Below are 24,642 nucleotides of genomic sequence, written 5' to 3'. Positions count from 1 at the left end.
GGAAATAAGGCTTGGTAATATGTCAGCAACACAACTCAATACTTCGCAAAGTAAGTGTGTTTTCACAGTTTTTATATCGGCGTGCTGATTGCGCCTTAATCCTGTTCAGGTACGAGTCATTTACGGCACACGTGCGAGAGTCCACTCGGTGCACATGCTGTCCGGAGTGCACCCAAGAGTTTATCTGATGAAATTAGTATAAAAATTAATCTAGATATAAATATCTGATGCGGCACGGTGGTGTAGTGGTTAGCGCTGTCGCCTCACAGCAAGAAGGTCCGGGTTCGAGTCCCGTGGCCGGCGAGGGCCTTTCTGTGTGGAGTTTGCATGTTCTCCCCGTGTCCACGTGGGTTTCCTCCGGGTGCTCCGGTTTCCCCCACAGTCCAAAGACATGCAGGTTAGGTTAACTGGTGACTCTAAATTGACCGTAGGTGTGAATGTGAGTGTGAATGGTTGTCTGTGTCTATGTGTCAGCCCTGTGATGACCTGGCGACTTGTCCAGGGTGTACCCCGCCTTTCGCCCGTAGTCAGCTGGGATAGGCTCCAGCTTGCCTGTGACCCTGTAGAACAGGATAAAGCAGCTACAGATAATGAGATGAGATGAGATGAGATGAGATAAATATCTGATGCCAAATTATTATGCCATGTTACGAAAAATAAAGAAAAAATCCGAGTCCTCGTCTCCAATTTATGAGTCCGAATGTAGTTAATGCATGAGTCCGAGTCCAAATCTGAGTTGTCAGTGCTCAAGTCCAAGTCGAGTCACAAGTCCTTAAAATTAGGGCACAAGTCGGACTCGTATACTACAAGCCTATCTGTGAAGAATCTCAGTCATCCAGGTACATAGTAATCTGTGGTTGGTTGAAGAGAGCAACTGGACTTGCTTGAAGATTCTTGAAAACGTTTCGCCTCTCATCCGAAAGGCTTCCTCAGTTCTGTCTGACATCTTTTATCAGCCACCTACAATGCAGCCATCAGCATTCTGATTCGGATTCTATGATGATCCATGAGAGGATAAATACTTGATACTCCCTATTAGTCAGACAGAACTGAGGAAGCCTTTCGGATGAGAGGCGAAACGTTTTCAAGAATCTTCAAGCAAGTCCAGTTGCTCTCTTCTACCAACCACAGATATACTACAAGCCTGACTGCAATTTATTATTATTATTATTATTATTATTATTATTATTATTATTATTATTATTATTAAACATTAAAATAAAAGTTCACCTTCAAACATTAAATATGTTTGTATTAAATATCCGTCATATCTTTTTTGATTCTGGTGTTAATTACTCAGATCTGACGCAAATTCAGAATTTTTTTGACAGATGATATATAACGAAATATAGCTCAAATAAAGTAAATATTCATAATCTGTTCGAGAAAGCAGATGTTAATATTTTTAAGAAATGTAATTTAGACCTGCCCCAGCTGTTATACGCTATTTTACTGAAAAGGAAAGGAAAAGCCGTAGCCGTCACCCTCAAATAAATTCCAGTAGATTTCAGAATTTTATGTAAATAGACTCATTTTTAAGTATAAATTGTGAACAGGATATTTTTATCATTTCCATATTTTTTTTAGTGTGTGTTTTCTATATTGTAATGTTTTTAGTTGTTTAATATGTGTCTTTATCTTAAGAAATAAAGATTACATGATTAGCTTTAATTAGTGAGTGCTGTATTTTCATCATTCTTGTTAGAAGTTAGCGGTTGTGCATCACTCTGATGTCACAGATAAACACTGTTACCATTCAAATTATTAATTTTTACGGCGTTTTGATTGGATGAGTGAACCGCAAATAACTGCCTACGAATAACGGTCTGCTCATATGCAGTTACTTCACACTTCTGTAGTCTGAGTTCGATGAGATTTAAATAAAACAGTGATTGCATCTGATTTCTTTATCGTCTGACTCATCACGCAAACTTTATAATCATTTGAATGATAGAACAATTATTGAACTCAGTTTTCACAAAATATCGTTATTTATTAGAGTCTCGCAAGCAGTTATTTTAAAATAATTAATTGCTTGTTCATCGCTAACAAATCACGCTATTTTGGTCAACCTCTTCAAATAATTGCTTATCATTTACTAGTCCGGTTACAGTGATGTTTAAGAAAGAAAGGAAAATTTCAACATCAAACTTAAAGGAGAACGGAAGTCATTTTTAAACTTGCTTTTTTCTTAATTAATGTGTTATTCAATGACGTTTTCGGTTTTAGTAACCTTATATCGTGACTCGTATTGGCAACTAATTGCAATTAAATATTATACTTATCGGCCTATTCGGTTTTTAGCCGTGTTGAATTTAGTTCGTTTGGTCCACGGCAGGCGTCGCTTATCTGCGCGATCTTCACGAGACTTGTGCGAGACTTCGAAACGTGAAGAAGTGTCAGCCAGGTGTCAGTACCGCCATTTTGAAAACTGTTTGCCAAATGAAATATTGCACAAAAACGAGTTTTTTTTTTTTTAAAAGATATTTTTTTGGGCTTTTTGCACCTTTATTGGATAGGACAGTGTAGAGACAGGAAATGAGCGGGAGAGAGAGACGGGAAGGGATCGGGAAATGACCTCGGGCCGGAATCGAACCCGGGTCGCCCGCATTCATGGTATGGCGCCTTAACCACCTAAGCCACGACGCCCCCAAAAATGAGTTTAAATGACGATTACTGCCGACTTTTTTCATACTTTCTTGATTGCTATCAAAACAAACAAAACTTCCGGCTTGATTACATCAGCATTCGAAAGAGAGCACGTGCGTCTTTTGACAACGTTGGCAGATGTCGGTCACTTTGATTTCCACTGTACGTTTTACGTCCATCCTACAATATTTCGCACAGGTCTCAACGAATCTCGTTTACGGCCATTGCTTTGACATACTGTATGGACTGATATTACAGAGCATATTTCCAACACTCATAACTTGCTATAGCAGTGACACAATAGCGATCAAAAATGCATTCCTGTATTTAATAAAATGAGATAAATAGAATTTTTATAATTAAAAATTTGCCTTCAGTTCTCCTTTAAAGCGAGACGGCGTTTCAATTTCATAAAATCGGTGAAATTTAGTTCCCTCTGAAATTTGGTCATTGTGATATATGTTTATTTCTGTAATATCTCACAAAATATCAGGCCATTCTGCGGCTGGGAAGTTATTTAATTTGAGGGGATTAAAGCAAATAATGTGCACTGAGGTGCTCGCTGAGCGCCGATATTTATTACTTTGGTCCTGCGTTTCCTTTCCTTCGTATATAACATAACGTCTTTACTTCTCACTTTCTTTCCGTTACTGTAGTCAGTCTTTCACGTTTCATTCACACTTTCACGTCCTCCATTTTTCTCTCCTGTTTCAAATTTGTATCCTACAATGCCTTGCGTGAACGGGGAAAGCCCACCACATGATGCATGACATAGTATCTTTAACTGGGTCATGGTGAAGCAGGAAAAAATAGTGGTGAATTTAGGGCCATGTGGCCTTAAATTCATTAATTGTTTTGTTTTAAAAAAAAAACTAATAAAATTGGAAGTCTGTGATTCAAATTCAGTAGCTTTCAGTCCACTAAACAAAAATAATCAGGTGTCAGGGAAAATTCTTTTTATGACTTACACTTGAAAAATCTGAAAGGCAGTCTCGCTTTAAGTGATAAACGTCCAAAAAATGGTTGAATGCTTCTTCTCATATTCACTCACAATCATTTCACAATTTAACATCACATTAATGAGAAATCCATCATAGAACGAGTAGAGACTTTGGTGAAAAAGTCAGAATCAAAATCCCAGAATGCACTGCAGCTATATGATTCGGCTCAACTAGATCTATGAGATGATGAAAGATCTAGTTGATAGAAGCCATGGCAAAGCCACGGAAGCTTAAACGTTAGCGATGAAGCTTTGGGACCAAGAGGTCGCCAGTTTGATTCCCTGGACCAGCAGGAATGGCTGAAGTGCCCTTGAGCAAGGTACCTAACCCCAACTGCTCCCCAGGCTGCTCTGGGTGTGTTGTATGTCACTCTGGATAAGAGTGTTTGCTAAATTCTGTAATGTAATATGTGTGACGGTGTTGACGGTGATATTAGCATGAAAATCAAACCTTCGGACTCTGATTTGTTTGAGCAGGACGTACCGATGAGGAGGTGACAGAGCTGGGCAGAGTAAAGGACTAAAGGACTAAAGCGCCGCTGCATCCCATTGCACCTCTATGATCAGGAAAATCAGGAAAGTGAAAAATAGAGCGATTAGAACCATTTTTCGCTCTGTGAATGCACTATTAAAAGTCGATTAGTGAAACGGGTCGTATGGTTGCATGGTGGCTGGCTGGTGTGAATCCAAGCTTGTCATTTCCATTATTTGATAATTAATGACTCTAATAATCGTGTGTTGTGTTTTGGAAACCACTTTGATCTGTATTTCACATGTATTTTGGATTTCTTCTCTCGCTCTGCAGCTGTAATGTCCGAATGAAAGAATGACTGAAGGGTGTTTGCTCTGACTTCAAGTGAGCACAGCTCAAACGAGCGATCACTTCTGACGTCAAACATAATTTGAAGCCCCATAAAGGAGATTAACGCCATCTGGAGGGACCTGATAGAAGAACAGCGAGCACACTTCCACTTCTCTCGCTCTTTCTCTTCTTGGCTCGTTTCCTGTCTTGGTTTGTCCATTTCTGTCAGCTTATCTGTCCATCTCTCCCTCTCTCTGTGTGTGTGTGTATGTGTGTTTTGTACTTGACAGTGTCCAATGAATCAACATCTCCATCATACACATAACGATTTATTCTGTATATTTATCGTTTAAATATTTATCATACGCTCTTTTATTGGTCAAATTTTACCAATTATTTCATTAATTAAACTCAGGACTCTTTAAACCTCAGAAATTTTAACCCTATAAACCAGACAATGTTTTATTCACTTTATTTCATTTTTAGACGATTAAAAACGAATTGTTGAGTTTAATATACTATAATAATTAAAGGAAACGACTTTCTCAGGGGGCGGCACAGTGGTGTAGTGGTTAGCGCTGTCGCCTCACAGCAAGAAGGTCCGGGTTCGAGCCCCGTGGGCGGCGAGGGCCTTTCTGTGTGGAGTTTGCATGTTCTCTCCGTGTCCGCGTGGGTTTCCTCCGGGTGCTCCGGTTTCCCCCACAGTCCAAAGACATGCAGGTTAGGTTAACTGGTGACTCTAAATTGAGCGTAGGTGTGAATGTGAGTGTGAATGGTTGTCTGTGTCTATGTGTCAGCCCTGTGATGACCTGGCGACTTGTCCAGGGTGTACCCCGCCTTTCGCCCGTAGTCAGCTGGGATAGGCTCCAGCTTGCCTGTAGAACAGGATAAAGCGGCTAATGAGATGAGATGAGAGCTTTAGTATTTAGCTTCAGCCTTGAAAGCTGTTTATTGGACTGAATTGATAAAACACAGGGTGCACTTACTTTTAGTCAATAAATATGCACATGAGACGTATTAAAAATACAGCATGAGATATACAAACATTTTCATCGGAAAGATGTGTGTGTGTGTGTGTGTGTGTGTGTGTGTGTGTGTGTGTGAGAGAGAGAGACAATGTTGTGAGCTGCAGAAAGCACAAAAATGATAAAAACAACAACCGTAAACGTGGTTTAACCCACTCCACAGACCCGCCACAGAGAAGCGTTATGAAGATTCATGAAGCTGATGTTGTGTGTAATGTGCAGTGTGAGTTATCGAACTGTGTAGCTGCTTTAAAATATCAGTCCAGTGAAAAAAACATGCTGAAACACCACCAGTGTTTTATTTCAGGTGTCCAAATCTCACACCAACTCATTTACAGGACGTTAAAAAGAAATATTAAGGAAAAGGGGGGGGCTAAACAGTGGCGGCTTTGAAGAATCTAAAATATGATTTTTTTTTTAAACCACTTTTTGTTTATCACGTAATCTAAACAAATATGTTGTTTCAGAGTTTTGGTGTTTTATTCTGCAGTGGAGAAAATGATCAAAATACAGAAAAACCTATGAATGAGTAGAGTGGGGTGTACAAACTTTTGACTGGTATGGTGTATATGCTACAAACCACTGATGTCACCTTCACCGCCTCCACCTTATCCACCTTCTCCACTTTCTCCTTCACCTTCTCCACTTTCAGCTTCTCCACCATCTTCACCTTCACCACCTCCACCTTATCCACCGTATCCACCACCTTCACCTTCTCCTTCACCTTCTCCTTCACCTTCTCCTTGTCCCTCTGCTATATCCTGCTTCCACAGTGTTGGGCAAAATTTCAGATTTATACACAAATACACTGCAAACTATCTTTAAATACAACACACACTCCTTCACCAATTTCTCCTTCACCTTCACCATCTTCACCTTCTCCACTTTCTCCTTCTTCACCTTCTCCACCATCTTCACCCCCTTCACCTTCTCCACTATCTTCACCTTCTCCACTTTCTCCTTCTTCACCTTCTCCACCATCTTCACCTCTTTCACCTTCTCCTTCAACTTCACCACCTTCTCCACCACCTTCTCCTTGTCCCTCAGCTATATCCTGCTTCCACAGTGTTGGGCAAAATTTCAGATTTATACACAAATACACTGCAAACTATCTTTAAATACAACACACACAGGAATAAATTTAAAACAAACAAATAAAATATATAGTTCATATATAACCAGGTGGGCCTAATAGTCTTTGTTTGTCTTCTTTGTTTATTCGTTTGTTTGTTTGTTTGTTTGTTTGTTTGTTTGTTTTTTAATTTCAGTTAGCCGGTTTTAAAATGTTGTTCTTTTGTACCATCTCAGCATTAACACAACAACAACAACAATCATATATTTGCTTGTTTCCTTGTTTGTTTAATTCTTATACTTTCGTCATATTTTTAAAATCTGAATTCAAACATTAATTTAAAAACTTTAAGACACATAAATAAATAATTTACTCCTGATCATATGACGTGTGCTACTGAATTCTACTCGACTGTAATCTAATGCACTACTTTTTTTATCGTTTGTTTTTGTTTTACTCTTTAGTCGTTTTGCAGTCTGGGCATGTAAATTATTTTTAAAAGAGATCTTCTTTTCATCTGGTTTAATTGTGGTATTTTGAATGTTGTGTAATAAAATAAAACTTATTTTTTATTACCATTTTTAAAAATAAAAATATTCTTGAGTTCGTCTGTGGGGTTTTTTTTTGGAGAATGTTTTTACTCGTTATTCGTTTGCAGTGTGGACGTGTTTATAAAGGTTTATACAGGTTATTTTTCACAGGCATCACTTTATAGGAATCATCTCGTGTCGGTTTGTCATTGTTAATATTTTATAAAATTTTTATAAAAACATTTTTGAACAGTTTTTAATTACATCATCCTGAAAAGCAAACAACAAATGACAACTGTGTCTATTTTTAGGACAGTGTGTGACTGGCTTCAGTGTGTGTGTGTGTGTGTGTGTGTGTGTGTGCACACAAGTGTATATGAGGGTGTATGTAATCCTAGCCTTTCCGTAGTTCTCATAGTGTGTGTGTGTGTGTGTGTGTGTGTGTGTGTCCTTCATATGAGCACACGCATGTCTTTCACACCATTCAGTAGTTCCCATGCTGCATATGACTCTGTGTGTGGTGTGTGTGTGTGTGTGTGTGTGTGTGTGTGTGTGTGTGTGTGTGTGTGTGTGTGACAGAGAGAGAGAGAGAGAGAGAGATAGCTTCCCTGTATGGATGGGGTCGTGACCCTTGTGTCGCCCAGTGGGGTCCCAGACACCCTCTGAGCCCTGCAGGAAGGAGAGAGTCTGTGTTATTCTTTCTCTGCCTCTTAGCCATATTTCATTTAAAACACACACACACACACACACACACACACACACACACACACACACACACCATGCTTGTCCTGTTATCGTCCTCCGCTCTCAAGCATGCGTTCTCTCCGTATCTCTGCACTCAGCTCCATCTCCTCCAGCATGCATTGTCGAATTTTCAGATTTGTTTTTTCTCGTTTACTCTGGATGATTTTACAGGCATCGGATTGTGTGATTGCGTTACAAAAACATTCCGTCATCTCTCTGCGACTTCTAACACATTTTTACACTTTTACCTCAGGAGTAATTGTACTTCATTCCCGTACTTAAGTACTGTATGGAGTATTTGCCGTGTTTATATTTCAGTTGAGTATTATTGAAATTGAACACTCGAACTCATATTTACTCGCACATTTACAAGAAAAGGGCCTTTTTACGCCATGAATTTTCACTCAGGTTTTCAAAATACCTGCAGCTGAGGCCTGCATGGACAGGATGCCAAATAAACAGACTCAGTTTAGCATCTAATCAAATTCATGAACACAAAACACACTGTAAAGGATGCAGGTTTAAAGCTATAAAGCTAAAACTGTGTGTGTTTTCAAGGTGTTTCCCTGCTCCACTGGTCTACAGTGTTGAAATGGAGCATAAATGCTAATCGCTAATCGCTCAACTGCTTCAGGATGCTTGAGTAAGGAAGTAAAGATGTGTATAAAATGAGGTGTCTCCTTTCCCTCCCTAGAAATCATGAACTCCATCTAATTTGGAAAAGAAAAAGCACTCCGAGTTGCTGCTGATTATAGTTTTGCTAATTATGCTAACTGACTATATTTAACTATGGTTTGCTAATGCTAGGTTAAACTAGCATCAATGCCAGGTTCCAGCTAATGGGAGATATTGTGAACAAGGGAAATGAAAATCATGTTGTAATAGATTTGGATAATAATAAAAAGCTACTCTTCATATGAAAACATGACATTCATGTAATTTCATCTATTTAAAGTGTTTTCCCCCCTTTTCTTTTTATACTCGGGTCTGTTTAAAATTAGCAACCATCTGACTTTCACCGAACACTTCATGACAATTTCTTGGCATTTATTTTAACCCGTTTGTTTTGCCACAAAAAAAGATGGAAAACAATTTTAATTAAAATATTTTTAACATGTTAGTATTATGCGTCTTTCAGCCAAGTCAGAGTCAAAAACTCTCTCTCTCTCTCTCTCTCTCTCTCTCTCACACACACACACTGTTCATCATGTATTTTCGACAAAAAAGTGTGTAAAATTCATAACATTCATTTGTTACACATTAAACACGACTATAGTAGAATTAATTCAAACTATCACTGATAATACCCTGTGATGACCTGGCGACTTGTCCAGGGTGTACCCCGCCTTTCGCCCGTAGTCAGCTGGGATAGGCTCCAGCTTGCCTGCGACCCTGTAGAACAGGATAAAGCGGCTAGAGATAATGAGATGAGATCAGTGATAATCCTTTTCTTGTCTCCTGATATGTTCAAGAAAAAGAACGGGTTCCTCGGGAGTTCTATGGAAGGGTTCTATGTTAGGCATCTTCACTTCCTAAAGTTTTCTCCATAGAGTCTTTCTTCCACATGGACAAAACGAAGAACCATTATGGGTTTTAGATTTAAGGATATGAAAAGTTAAAGGAACAGTCCACCGTACTTCCATAATGAAATATGCTCTTATCTGAATTGAGACGAGCTGCTCCGTACCTCTCCGAGCTTTGCGCGACCTCCCAGTCAGTCAGATGCAGTCAGACGCGCTGTCACTCCTGTTAGCAATGTAGCTAGGCTCAGTATGGCCAATGGTATTTTTTGGGGCTGTAGTTAGATGCGACCAAACTCTTCCGCGTTTTTCCTGTTTACATAGGTTTATATGACCAGTGATATGAAACAAGTTCAGTTACACAAATTGAAACGTAGCGATTTTCTATGCTATGGAAAGTGCGCACTATAATGACAGGCGTACTAACACCTTCTGCGCGCTTCGGCAGCGCATTGATATCTAAGCTCCGTATCAATGCGCTGCCAAAGCGCGCAGAAGGTGTTAGTACGCCTGTCATTATAGTGCGGACTTTCCATAGCATAGAAAATCGCTACGTTTCAATTTTTTTAACTGAACTTTTTTCATATCACTGGTCATATAAACCTATGTAAACAGGAAAAACGCGGAAGAGTTTGGTCACATCTAACTACAGCCCCAAAAAATACCGTTGGCCATACTGAGCCTAGCTACATTGCTAACAGGAGTGACAGCGCGTCTGACTGCGTCTGACTTACTGGGAGGTCGCGCAAAGCTCGGAGAGGTACGGAGCAGCTCGTCTCAATTCAGATAAGAGCATATTTCATTATGGAAGTACGGTGGACTGTTCCTTTAAAGGTTCTTAGATCTCCAACAGGGTTCTTCTTTGGGTCCTTTCTGATGGGGTTCTATAATGTTCTACAAAGAAGCTTTTACATTTCTCTGAAAGGAACAGAACTACAAATGACAAATTATGGGTTCTCGATTGAAATTTTTTAAGACTGCATTCTTTTGACAGTGGGTTCTCTGATATCGACAAGCTGAAGATCCATTACGGGTTCTAGATTGAACTTTATTTTATGATTTAAAAGTGTTCTAGCTTCGTAAATGGGTTTTACTTGGAAGCATTTCTGATCAGGAAATATTCTGTTGTACGTAGGGTTCGAGATATTGACGACACTGATGGTTCTCCCACGGGGACGAGTTGAGTTTTGAGTTTTCAATTTTTTTTTTTCAGATCGAGTATGTACAGTATTAAGTGTTCTTTGGATAGTTTGGTGCTTTTAGCTTCCTGAAGATGTTCTGCTTGGAACCCTTTATGATTGGGAAACCTCATTCTGTTGTTGGAGTCAATATAAAAGCTTTAAGGATTCTTCTGCAAGGACGAGACAGTGAACTGATCCGGGTTCTAGATTTAGCCTTTTTAAAGACTGCCTTGATAGTTTGGGGTTTTTAGCTCGATGAATGTCAGGATCTTGATGACACAAACTCAGCCTGATTTTGACACGGGTTTTTTGTGGCTGATGAAATACCAGCGCCAGGTCTGAATACGAACATCTGGAATGATGAACAGGCTTTGTAGTGTACCATAATCAAAGAACAGTGATGAAATGTGGCATCTGGGATGCCCCATGACATTTGGAAGAAAAGTCTACCATGTCAGAATTTTTTTGTATTTTCTCACCTGCTTTGATAGCAAAGCTTCACACAGAGTGAAGCTCCATATTAAAGAGAATATGGTAAAGCAATGACCTGATTTTTTTATGACTTTTGTGACCGTACGACATCCGTAGAAACAAACGTCGTCCGTGTACCACCACAGGGAACCCGATCGTAAGTGCAAGGCAAACATATCTAATAAACACTTGACCACCAGACAATAAAATTTGTATCATTTACTTACATAAGATAGATGGGTTTTTATCCAGCGCTTATTATTAATTTGCTTTTTAAAAAATAACATGGGATTATTTACTAACGCATTTTACACTCATCAGGAGCTCCGCTTTTAAACAGTGCCTAAATATTTAACAGTTATTCGCTGAAGGTGAAGTGAATATTGGTGATTATTATCCATACAGGACACTTTTCAGATGGAATAAAAACGTGTTCTATTCCCTTCGAGCGAGTTTCGTTCATTTGGTTTGATAGCATGCAATATTGTTAGGATATCGCTTATCCTACATGTATTACGTCACTCTTTTTTTGTTTCGTTTGTTTTGCCACAAAAAAAGATGGAAAACAATTTTAATTAAAATATTTTTAACATGTTAGTATTATGTGTCTTTCAGCCAAGTCAGAGTCAAAAACCTCTCTCTCTCTCTCTCTCTCTCTCTCTCTCACACACACACACACACACACACACACACTGTTCATCATGTATTTTCGACAAAAAAGTGTTTAAAATTCATAACATTCATTTGTTACACATTAAACACGACTATAGTAGAATTAATTCAAACTATCACTGATAATGCCCTGTGATGACCTGGCGACTTGTCCAGGGTGTACCCCGCCTTTCGCCCGTAGTCAGCTGGGATAGGCTCCAGCTTGCCTGCGACCCTGTAGAACAGGATAAAGCGGCTAGAGATAATGAGATGAGATGAGATCAGTGATAATCCTTTTCTTGTCTCCTGATATGTTCAAGAAAAAGAACGGGTTCCTCGGGAGTTCTATGGAAGGGTTCTATGTTAGGCATCTTCACTTCCTAAAGTTTTCTCCATAGAGTCTTTCTTCCACATGGACAAAACGAAGAACCATTATGGGTTTTAGATTTAAGGATATGAAAAGTTAAAGGTTCTTAGATCTCCAACAGGGTTCTTCTTCGGGTCCTTTCTGATGGGGTTCTATAATGTTCTACAAAGAAGCTTTTACATTTCTCTGAAAGGAACAGAACTACAAATTACAAATTATGGGTTCTCGATTGAATTTTTTTAAGACTGCATTCTTTTGACAGTGGGTTCTCTGATATCGACAAGCTGAAGATCCATTACGGGTTCTAGATTGAACTTTATTTTATGATTTAAAACTGTTCTAGCTTCGTAAATGGGTTTTACTTGGAAGCATTTCTGATCAGGAAATATTCTGTTGTACGTAGGGTTCGAGATATTGACGACACTGATGGTTCTCCCACGGGGACGAGTTGAGTTTTGAGTTTTCAATTTTTTTTCAGATCGAGTATGTACAGTATTAAGTGTATTAAACAATTTTGAAAGAGAAAGACGCGTTGAACACCTGAAAGAAATGTGTATGAATAATAATAATAATAATAATAATAATAATATTGGCTGGCTTTTTTTCATGGTATATCAGATATATTCCATTCAGCTACTCATCTTTGACTTGTTCAATATCATGCTAGCTGAATGGAATATATCTGATAGACCACTCAAAGCCAGCCAATAGTATTTAAATATGTCACTCAGATCCATGATGTATTTCGTATGCAAAATGTGAGTTTTTCAACATGAGAAGATAAACTTCACATCTTCAAGCCAATGTGTGATTTTCTTCACGAGTGAAGAAATTACGTCACTCTACCCAATTGAGAATGAGCGTTGAATATGGTTTATGATATTGCATGGATGGTTGTCAAGACAACATGACGTCACATGTTGGAGACGTAAAACTTCCGCACTAGCGAGTGAGCGACTGGGACAATTTGTAAACAAACATGGCCGCCAGGTTTGCTTCATTAAATATGAAAGGTTTTGAGAGAATTTTGAAAGAGAAAGATGCGTTGAACACCTGAAAGAAATGTGTATGAATAATAATAATAATAATAATAATAATAATAATAATAATAATAATATTGGCTGGCTTTTTTTCATGGTATATCAGATATATTCCATTCAGCTACTCATCTTCGACTTGTTCAATATCATGCTAGCTGAATGGAATATATCTGATAGACCACTCAAAGCCAGCCAATAGTATTTAAATATGTCACTCAGATCCATGATGTATTTCGTATGCAAAATGTGAGTTTTTCAACATGAGAAGATAAACTTCACATCTTCAAGCCAACGTGTGATTTTCTTCACGAGTGACATATAAAGATTTATGTCCTGGTTTTGGTTCTCCGTGTCCCGGAAGGAACTTGGATGAAAAATTTCCTTTTTGTGTATCAAACACCAAATATGAACCAATTCGAGGTGAAGAACGTGAGTGTGGAATTAAAGAAACATCGGACCACACTTGCCATATTCCATTCAGTCGGCAACTCGTCTTCGAATCATTCAGTATCATGCTAGCTGAGCGGAATGTATGTGATATACCATGAAAAAAAGCCAGACAATATTATTGAAATAATAACCGAGACAAAGTCGAGCCTGAGGTGGATAAATATTTTTTTGTATAAATACACAGGTGATTATTAAAAATATATATTTAAAAATCATTTATTTCAAGGGTGGCATGGTGGTGTAGTGGTTAGCGCTGTCGCCTCACAGCAAGAAGGTCCGGATTCGAGTCCCGTGGCCGGCGAGGGCCTTTCTGTGTGGAGTTTGCATTTTCTCCCCGTGTCCGCGTAGGTTTCCTCCGGGTGCTCCGGTTTCCCCCACAGTCCAAAGACATGCAGGTTAGGTTAACTGGCGACTCTAAATTGACCGTAGGTGTGAATGTGAGTGTGAATGGTTGTCTGTGTCTATGTGTCAGCCCTGTGATGACCTGGCGACTTGTCCAGGGTGTACCCCGCCTTTCGCCCGTAGTCAGCTGGGATAGGCTCCAGCTTGCCTGCGACCCTGTAGAACAGGATAAAGCGGCTAGAGATAATGAGATGAGATGAGATTTATTTCAAACTTCAAAAGTGTCATGCAAATATAATAATGGCGCAGAACAAACTTGTGTCACTTATCTACATCAAGTCATATAAAATCCTTTGTTTTGAAATCAGTAAAATAAATCACAATTCCACCTTACCTTTGAATAGTTTTTGACCAAACTTTGTAGCTTAAGCCTAGGTCACAACCGGACGTACGATTTTTTGGCCGTGCGATTTTTGGCGTTTCCCAAATCACTGTGTTTTTTTTGTTCATGGAGAAAGACGCATGTTGGCCGTAAGTTTGTCTTGCAACTTGAAAAAAAAACGTAAGCGCCCGTAGAGTTTGTTTGACATGACAAAGAACCTCTGCAGCCGGTCTGCGGCCAGTCTACGGCTTGAAAATCAGCACATCACATGCGCGCCCTCCGTGCATTTCACGCGCGCCCTCCATACGTTTCTTGCGTTTCTTGCACGTAGACTGGCCATAGGAGCACGTACGGCCGGTTGTGACCGAGGCTATCTTTAGTGCTTTTAGGAACAGCATTTTCTTTCATCATTTGTCATTTTTCCTCACTTACGGTGACAAAGTGATTGACCGCCATTTTCACAAGTCACTCAAGGTGATTTTCAAGAAATAGTCTGAATATATAATATATATAAAAACTCCAATGACACGTTTTTTAATAGCCACGATTGATCATTTCTTGACTCTCTTCCCTGACAACATGGACAGGTATGAACAGTGGTTGGTCGCAGTCAGGCTTGTCATGTTTCCAGTCTCCTGACCAAGACATGGCAAGACCTTCTGCCACTATAATCACCTGATCCAACATGTTGATCATCATGAGAGACAATAATGCGGTAGAGCGTAGTCTGATCCCGGCAGAAAGGCGTCCTGCTTGGAGTCGTCGGTGAAAGCAAAACATTGTTCTAAATTTTTACATAGCACTTCTAGCACTGATGGTTATTTCTGCGAGGGAACCATTCTGTTCTAGGGTTCTACAGAACCATTAAGGAATAAAAAATAAAGAAAAGAATAGTTTCATTGAGGACGCCCTTTTCATAGGACGTGCTCTTGGTTTCATAAGTGTCTTACATGGAAACACTTCTATAAAGTTTTACATCTTAATTTCCCTGAGGGAACCCACCCAAAGGGATCAGTAAAGTTTGATCTAATCTAATCTAATCTAATCTAATCTAATCTAATCTAATCTAATCTAATCTAATCTAATCTAATCTAATCTAATCTAATCTAATCTAATCTAATCTAACATCACACATTGAACAGTTCTTATGCTGAAACACAGCAAAGAACTGATCCAGGTTCTAGATTTAACTTTTTTTTTTTTAATATTGTACCTTTACACTATTATAAGAATGTCATTTTGTTTTATTGAAACGTCACAAAATTTAATATTTCCTACAAAAATCAACACACTTCTTTTTAAGGTCTTGCACAAGCAAGGGGCTTTTTCAATGTACCAAAATGTTTGCATGGATGAGATTTCTTATTTTTTTCGCGGTCCGGTTTCCATCAAATCCTGCGCTCTGATTGGCTGCCGAGCAGGTCCGTATCCCACGACATGGACCCCAGTTACGGACCCCGGATACGGACCTCTGGCGACTCGCTCGTTCACAACAACAACAAACATAGTAGCAATTTTTGTCAACATTTATTTTCGCATTTCTCAGGAGAATAGCATTAATTTTACAGCATGGATAGCGATAACGACAGTGTTCACAGCGAAAGCGAGTTTTGCTACCCTGAGGAAGAAGAAATAAAAGAAAACATTTCAGGAGAAAGCTAAAAACCTGTAACTTGCTAACGCCGAGCAAAAACATGGCTGAATCCTGAATGACTCCTATTTGTATAAATAGGGGACTACATAGGTGGCAAAATGTAGTTATTTTTCACTGCCATGGAAGTGCACTTGTATACCGAGGAGGAAGAAATTTGCATTACAGCCGTGAATGAGGATTCAAAATGGCGCCTCGGCTTTTTCCCTTTCGGGCGCTCTCGTTTTCTGTTAGAATTTGGTAAAGAAAAAAAATTGTTTCCCAGCTTAAGGTCGGTCCGTATGGTGAAATACCGTGACCTCGGCCTTGAATACTGACCTCGGCCCAGAGGATCTCGCTCAGTACTTTCAAGACCTCGGTCACGGTATTTCACCATACGGACCTCCCAGCTGCTAAATAACATATATTTATTGTTCCTTAAACACGTTGTTGTTGTTGTTGTTGTGTGTGTTATTTATTTTACTGTGATTGTACTGTATTTGTGTTATTTCTATTGTATTTGCTTTTGTAAAGCACTTTGTGACTTTATATGAATAAATTTTACTTCCTTTTACTTTACATAAGAGAGCACTTTTCAGATTAAAAAAGAAAACATAATGAAGGCTACTGGAAATTTTTTGGTGGAAAATGAAGAAGCGAGTGTGACAGTCAAAGTGTCCAGAAGAACTGTGGCTGGTTCTGTAAGATGCTCAATAAAATCTACAGCTCATTTCCTTATAAAACTGCGCCCATTGGACTTCAGACTACTATTTTAATTTTATTTTTTTAAGCAAAGGGTCGTCTCAGACCAAATATTGACTTTGTTTCATTTATTCATTTATTACGGCTTACTGCTTACTGTTTAGAGTATTTTATTAATGTCGAAACATTTAATTTCATTATTTTTTAAGCCATTTTTGGTCGACAGCATTTCTTTACATGCGCCTCAGACTTTTGCACATGAATTTTTGTTTGTAAGAGCTTCAGTTTATCGAGAATAAGTACGGTTCGGAGATGTGTTCTTGCATCGTCGGCGATACACACTCCTCATTACTCATGTGACATGATTACGCTGTCGCTCCTTAAACGGTTCTCCTTCAACACTCTTCACACACACAGAAACAACGACACGGCAACGTTCTAATTAAACACTTCAGTGGATCAGAATTACGTTTGTATTTCAGTGCAGCACTTTCTAACTTTTCATTTTTTCATATCAGAATTTCAAGAAGAAAAAAAAAACCTTTCCTGTCAGAGTCTGTTTAGAAGTTTAGTTGGATTTCGAAATGAATTCGAGATATTAAAGTTTTATTTTTTGTTGAGGGGTGAAGTGAAAATTGGGTCTTATTTATGTGTGTATTTATGTATTTATTTATTTATGATGTAATCGGAATACCCTTGGGCTCCAGGATTCACTGACCCGTCTCACTCCCAGCCGTAGTGTTTCACAGTGCGTTAGCTGCATTAGCATAACATTATCACCTTATCTCTTACAGAGGTGCTGATTCCAGTCGTGTACACACTCCAAACACACTCCTTTCTCCCTCACTCACTCATTCTCTCTCTACATGCTGGAGGTGCTGGTTGTAATTATGATTGAGAGCATTACTCGTCTATCTGCCCCTCGGGTCAGCCTGACACTGTCCAGATAAACTCTCAGACAAATGACCTGCATGGCATTCGCTCAACTGAGCCTGGAGTTGTGTGTGTGTGTGTGAGAGAGAGAGAGAGAGAGAGAGAGAGAGAGAGAGAGAGAGAGAGAGAGAGAGTGAGAGAATATTCATTCCTTCACCAGCCTCTCGTTTCTCTCTCTCTTGACACAGTTTGTCATTAAACCTTCATTACAAAGCACTAACACTGGAGACTCCTTCCTGGAGCTCCATACTTCAGAGAATATGGTAAAGCATCGAGCTGATTTTTTGTGACCGTTCAACGACCGTACATACGAACTACATCTGTACCACCACAAGGAACCTGATCATAAGTGCAAGGCAACGTATCTCATAAACACTTGACCACCAGAGAACGAAATTTGTATCTTTGTTTACATGAGATAGATGGGATTTTATCCAGTGCTTATTTTTAATTTTTGTTTTTTTTACCTGAACGATTTCTTACTCCGTACACTCGTCTAAACATAATTATTGTCCAGTTCACTAGCAATTATGAGCATCTTTCCTTTGTGTTAGATAATCTAAACGTACCGCGGATCGATATCAATATCGATGAGTTCTAATGTGCGATAATATTGGATGGCAGCTCTATAGTAGTGATGTAAAGCGAAAGTGCTGGTTCACTGCTGTCCACCAGGCACCCAGCAGAGTCACACCATAATAAATGTCGTGGTGTTGTTTCTGGCGCATGGCCTGCAGTGTCAAAGAAAGGAATAAATCTGTATCATAACTGCAATATGTATCTCATTATTGGTGTCATAGTAATGTCACAAGACAATGCAGTGATATATCGAGGTGAAAAACATGACACATGACACAATTCGATGGTTCATTCATGATGCTATAATATTATTATTATTCTATTCAGGATAATTTTGTGCTCGTGCAAAAAATGCATTTTGCTCATAAACTCAACAGGTCCGCTTTTAGGCAGTAACCAAATAAACTTCACAACGTCAACAATTAAACGTTTTTTAATCCATTTATTGTTAGCCACAGTGTGTCCTGTTTTCCTTTTTCATTCTATTTACAGTATTTCTACAAATGTAGCTGAGATGTAAGCAATGAAATGAAGTCTTTCCTGTTTGTGCGCGAAAACATTTTCTAAAATTAAAAGGAGCCTGGCTCGGCTCGCCGCATTTCCAGGCCATGCCGGATTGTTAATATCGCGTGCTCTGCCCTGACCCGGCACTAGCCTTTGCCCGTAGGAGTGCCCTGCCGATGGGGCGTGTATTTGCTTGTAGCGTAGGCCCACATACACTCCCCTCTCGAGTCCCTGTGTGGTCTTGGAGTCGCACGGCTGTGTGTGTGGTCCACGCAGGCCCCCCGATCATCTGTCCGAGGGCTGCTAACTGCCTGCTCAGCCACTGCGCCTGTTTACTTTAGCTCTGTCTGCACCAACCCGGCTCTGATCACTCGCTTCCTCCAGCTGGGCCAAATCAAGGCCTAGAGCCCAGCCCTTCAGCTCGAACTGCACCAACCAACACACACACACACACACACACACACACACACACACACACACACACACACAAGCTTTTATAGAAGTTAATATGATACCAAATGACCCCCGGAGACTCACGGACTCACCCGCTGTCTGTCCTGATGCCCCGCTGCAGATATTCACCTCAGAGATGTCGGGATTGTTTAAGGTGTAGTCCAGAGCTCAGGTTCTGTCAGCGAGCATCCAGGAGCAGTTTGCATGTCAGAGGCTTTGCCTCATTGGCTGTGATAATTGCTCGCTAACACCTGGTTCAAGAAACAGGAAGAGACACAGAGCTGTCTGGACCTGAGCTGCAGCCCATGTGTCTGTAGGAAGGGGCTCCAGTGGGGGAAAAATGTGATGCTGTGCAGAGAGCAGAGAGGCACAGGCCAGAATGTATCCATCTGTCTGCCTGCCTGAATGTCTGTCTCTCTGTTTGCCTGACTGTCTATCTGCCTGCCTGCCTGCATGTCTGCCTGCCTGTCTGTCTGCCTGTCTGTCTGTCTGCTTGTCTGCCTGCCTGCCTGTCTGTCTATCTGCTTTCCTGCCTGTCTGTCTGTCTGCTTTCCTGTGTGCCTACCTGCCAGTCTGTCTGCCTGCCTGTCTGCTTGTCTGCCTGCTTGCTTGTCTGTCTGCCTGTCTGTCTGTCTGGCTTATTATCTAGTTATTCATCTTGAAGAATATTATTCAGTATTTATTAGTAAAGTAAAAGGAAAGGTGTGAACGTTAATGATGTGAGTGACTTTGGCTTCGAGCTACAAACAGCTCCGAGGAGCGTAAAGGGTTAATTCAGGAGCAAATAAATAAATACATAAATAAATAATAAGTTAATTTACAACACAAGATAAAATTGTGAGCAGGGAAACACATCTCTCCGCATACACTATAATATAATAGACTATAATATTTGCAGGTAAAACACTAAAATGATAATTTATTTGTTTACTTTGTGTATTAATTTGTTTTTATCTATCTATCTATCTATCTATCTATCTATCTATCTATCTATCTATCTATCTATCTATCTATCTATCTATCTATCTGTTTTTATATTTATAAGGGAAGTGAATGTCATAGTTACTGAATAAATGCATGTGCATTTTTGTTACTTCATAAACAGAAAGTATATTAAAATACATAAAGAAATAATTGGAATGACTTTAATAATAATAATAATAATAATAATAATAATAATAATAATAATAATAATAATAATAATTTGTCTTTATTTTTCTTTTTTTTTATTATTAAAGCATGCTGCCAGTCTCTATTATAAAATCAGCAGTTTGGAATAATCTTCCCAAAATTTTACTATGTAAATATATGATTTTTTAAAAAATAAATATATAAATAAATATTTCATTTTTAGCAGCATGTAGAAATTTTATTTCTTGCTTGTTTTTTTTTTTTTTATTCTGTGTTGCTGCACCCTCTGTATGTTTCTGTTTTCTAATGTGTTGCTGTAATAAATGATATTATAAATGAATATATCTCGTAGTTACGTAATATACGGTATTACGGTATGTAGTTACTTATTTCTCTGAATTGAGATACAGATTTTAGCATGATGTACAGGTTTATAAACTACACTATTTACAAAAAGTGATAAATCTGCAATTTCGTAGATTTTCTTTTTTTTGTTCAGAGATGCATCTAAATTTAATATAATAAAATAACCTTTTACTTTCTTTCCAGTGTTCTATGTCATCAGTTTCCTTTCACGCCGTTATATCTCCAGATGCACTTTTGCTCCACTGGATTCACTCTGTGGTGACGCACCATTTATATTTGAAAGTCGTTTGTAGGTGCAGTGATGCCCGTGTAGATATTTATTTCTGCATCAATAGTTTTTTAAAAATCAAATTTTCTCTGCAAATTAGGTGAGGTTTAAGAAGATCCTCGTGGGTGAAGCTCCTGCTCATGACGCTGGGTGAGAAGATGCTGAGAAGCTTCACGAGATCCTGTCTACTGTTCAGAGTTAAAGCATTAAATAGGTTTCATTTTACTTTTTCATATTTCTGTAGATGGGTATGAGTAGGGGTGTACAAAGGTTTGATTGGTAGAGTACTAGTCAAAAGTTTGTACACCCCTACTCTAGGCTTTCCTGTATTTTTGACTATTTTCTACTACCAAAAGTATGAAATAACATCTGGAACTTATATGGAATTATGTCGTAAAAAAAAAAAGTGTTAAAAATGACAAAATATGTTTGATATTTTATTTTAGATTCTTCAAAGTATCCAGCGTTGACCTTGATGACGCTTTGTACACTATTGGTGTTATCTTAACCAGCTTCATGAGGTCGTCACCTGGAATGCTTTTCAGTTAACAGGTGCCTCGTCAAAAGGTAATTACTAGATTAATTTCAGTAAATAGTAAATAATGAAAATACAGTAAACAGCCCTATTCCATCCACAACTATAGTAATCCATATTATATCAAGAACCGAACAACTAAGTAAAGAGAAACAACATCCATCATTACTTTAAGGCATGAAGTGTTTTTTAATGAATTAAAAAAAAACCCATTTAATTAGAATTAGAAGGCATGTCCAGACTTTTGATTGGTTCTGCATGTATTTAAAATTCATTGTTGAAACAGAGCTTTTGCTTTTGAAATCAGAATCGATCAGAGAGGAAAATATTCTTGAAAGTGATGTGATTTTATGTGCTGGAGTGTGCCGCCCTGTACATGGTGTAAAATCTCAAATAAATGTGGTGATAATGAGGTGTAGGTTCTGGCGGAGTCGCTCCCTCGCTCCTTGCTGATGCGACGCGACTCCTCACAAAGTTAATTCCTCTGAATAGGTGTGTTGATTCGAGCTCAGCCTTCAGGAAGATAGGCTCGCGGGATAATTCCTCATATTTCCCAAGCCGGAGTCAGGATGTGGAATTCCACCGGAGTGGCCTTGGGCGAGCTGCTTGTGTTGAAACCCATGGGTTGTTTTGCTCGGGAAGCCCTCTGAGCTCAGAGTCTCAGAGTTTGCCTTTTCTTTTCTTTCCATTTTTTCCCCCGAACAATCTGAGGGCTGTGCCGGCAGGCGCCAGGGCAGAGCGGAATGACCCGGCTTTATGACCTTTAACCCTCACCGTGGTGCATGCTGCAGCCCAAACGCAGCAGAGGAGTGACCTTCCCAGGGCAGAATTCCAAGCGTTTCCTTCTCTGGAGGGCAGTTGGGAATTCGGGCGATTTGTCGAGACGTTTGCGCTAATTAAATTTAATGCAGACTCGTCTAAAAATAAACACACCCTTAATGCTCGGATGCTCCAGACCAGTGCATGAATGTGACTGAACAAATATTATCATTATTTTTTTCTCAGACATAAATAAAATGGATTTTAGTGTCACATTAGTTTTTCATTCAACTGACTCAAACTGAATCAATTTCCTTCAATTTAATCAATTTATTATAAATATTTAAAAAATGAATCATGAATAAATTCTGTGTCACTGAAACTAACAGCAATTCATAATTATTGCCCGGTGTTGCTTGAAAGTTTGTGAACCCTTTAGAATTTTCTATATTTCTGCATAAATATGACCTAAAACATCATCAGATTTTCACACAAGTCCTAAAAGTAGATAAAGAGAACCCAGTTAAACAAATGAGACAAAAATATTATACTGGGTCATTTATTTATTGAGGAAAATTATCCAATATTACATATCTGTGAGTGGCAAAAGTATGTGAACCTCTAGGATTAGCAGTTAATTTGAAGGTGAAATTAGAGTCAGGTGTTTTCAATCAATGGGATGACAATCAGGTGTGAGTGGGCACCCTGTTTTATTTAAAGAACGGGGATCTATCAAAGTCTGATCCCATCTGTGAAACATGGTGGTGGTAGTATCATGGTTTGGGCCTGTTTTGCTGTATCTGGGCCAGGACGGCTTGCCATCATTGATGGAACAATGAATTCGGAATTATGCCAGCGAATTCTAAAGGAAAATGTCAGGACATCTGTCCATGAACTGAAACTCAAGAGAAGGTGGGTCATGCAGCAAGACAACGGCCCTAAGCACACAAGTCGTTCTACCAAAGAATGGTTAAAGAAGAATAAAGTTAATGTTTTGGAATGGCCAAATCAAAGTCCTGACCTTAATCCAATTGAAATGTTGTGGAAGGACCTGAAGCGAGCAGTTCATGTGAGGAAACCCACCAACATCCCAGAGTTGAAGCTGTTCTGTACGGAGGAACGGGCTAAAATTCCTCCAAGACGGTGTGCAGGACTGATCAACAGTTACCGCAAACGTTTAGTTGCAGTTATTGCTGCACAAGGGGGTCACACCAGATACTGAAAGCAAAGGGTCACATACTTTTGCCACTCACAGATATGTAATATTGGATCATTTTCCTCAATAAATAAATGACCAAGTATAATTTGTTTAACTTGGTTCTCTTTATCTACTTTTAGGACTTGTGTGAAAATCTGATGATGTTTTAGGTCATATTTATGCAGAATATAGAAAATTCTAAAGGGTTCACAAACTTTCAAGCACCACTGTATATGACAAAACAATGGTTTTATAGATAAACTTCATATCTTCGCGCCACCGTGTAATGTTCTTCATATTATATGGACACATCCACACACACAAAAAAAAATAAAAATACGCAAGTTAATCAAAAGAATTTTAATTTTGAACCAGTTCACCATTTTGACACCACGCAGGAAAACACTGGGAGTGACGCCATCGGAGTGAAATATCAGGAATTATTATCCATACAGGACGCTTTTTCGATGGAATAAAAACGTGTTCTATTCCCGTCTACTGGGTTTCATTCATTTGGTTTGATAGCATGCAATATTGTTAGCATATCGCTTATCCTACATGCATTATGTCATTCTACCCAATGGAGAATGAGCATTGAATATGGTTTACGATATTGCATGGTTGGTTGTTGAGACAACATGATGTCACACGTTGGAAACGTAAAACTTCCACACTAGTGAGCGAGCGACTGGGACAATTTGTAAACAAACATGGCCGCCAGGTTTGCTTCGTTAAATACAGAATCTTTTGAGAGAATTTTGAAACAGAAAGACACATTGAACACCCAAAAGGAATGTGTATGTATAATAATAATAATAATAATAATAATAATAATAATAATAATAATATTGGCTGGCTTTTTTTCGTGGTATATCAGATATATTCCATTCAGCTACTCATCTTCGACTTGTTCAATATCATGCTAGCTGAATAGAATATATCTGATATACCACTCAACACCAGCCAATAGTATTTAAATATGTCACTCAGATCCATGATGTATTTCGTATGCAAAATGTGAGTTTTTCAACACGAGAAGATAAACTTCACATCTTCAAGCCAACGTGTGATTTTCTTCATGAGTGACATATAAAGATTTATGTCCTGGTTTTGGTTCTCTGTGTCCCGGAAGGAACTCAGATGAAAAATTTCCTTTTTGTGTATCAAACACCAAATATGAACTAATTCGAGATGAAGTTGTGAGTGCGGAATTAAAGATCGGTCTGAGGAATCATGGGTTTGTTAATTTACATCATCTTAAACAGTAATTTAGATCGAATTGAGAAAACTGAATTGTTATGATCGATGAAATTGCAGGTATGTCATGTGCATGGGCATCAAAACAACAGTCTTCTGAT

Source organism: Neoarius graeffei, chromosome 6, assembly GCF_027579695.1.
Source record: "Neoarius graeffei isolate fNeoGra1 chromosome 6, fNeoGra1.pri, whole genome shotgun sequence".
NCBI classification, from domain to species: domain Eukaryota; kingdom Metazoa; phylum Chordata; class Actinopteri; order Siluriformes; family Ariidae; genus Neoarius; species Neoarius graeffei.
The sequence above is the reverse complement of the archived record's forward strand: the minus strand, read 5'-3'. Positions refer to the sequence as shown.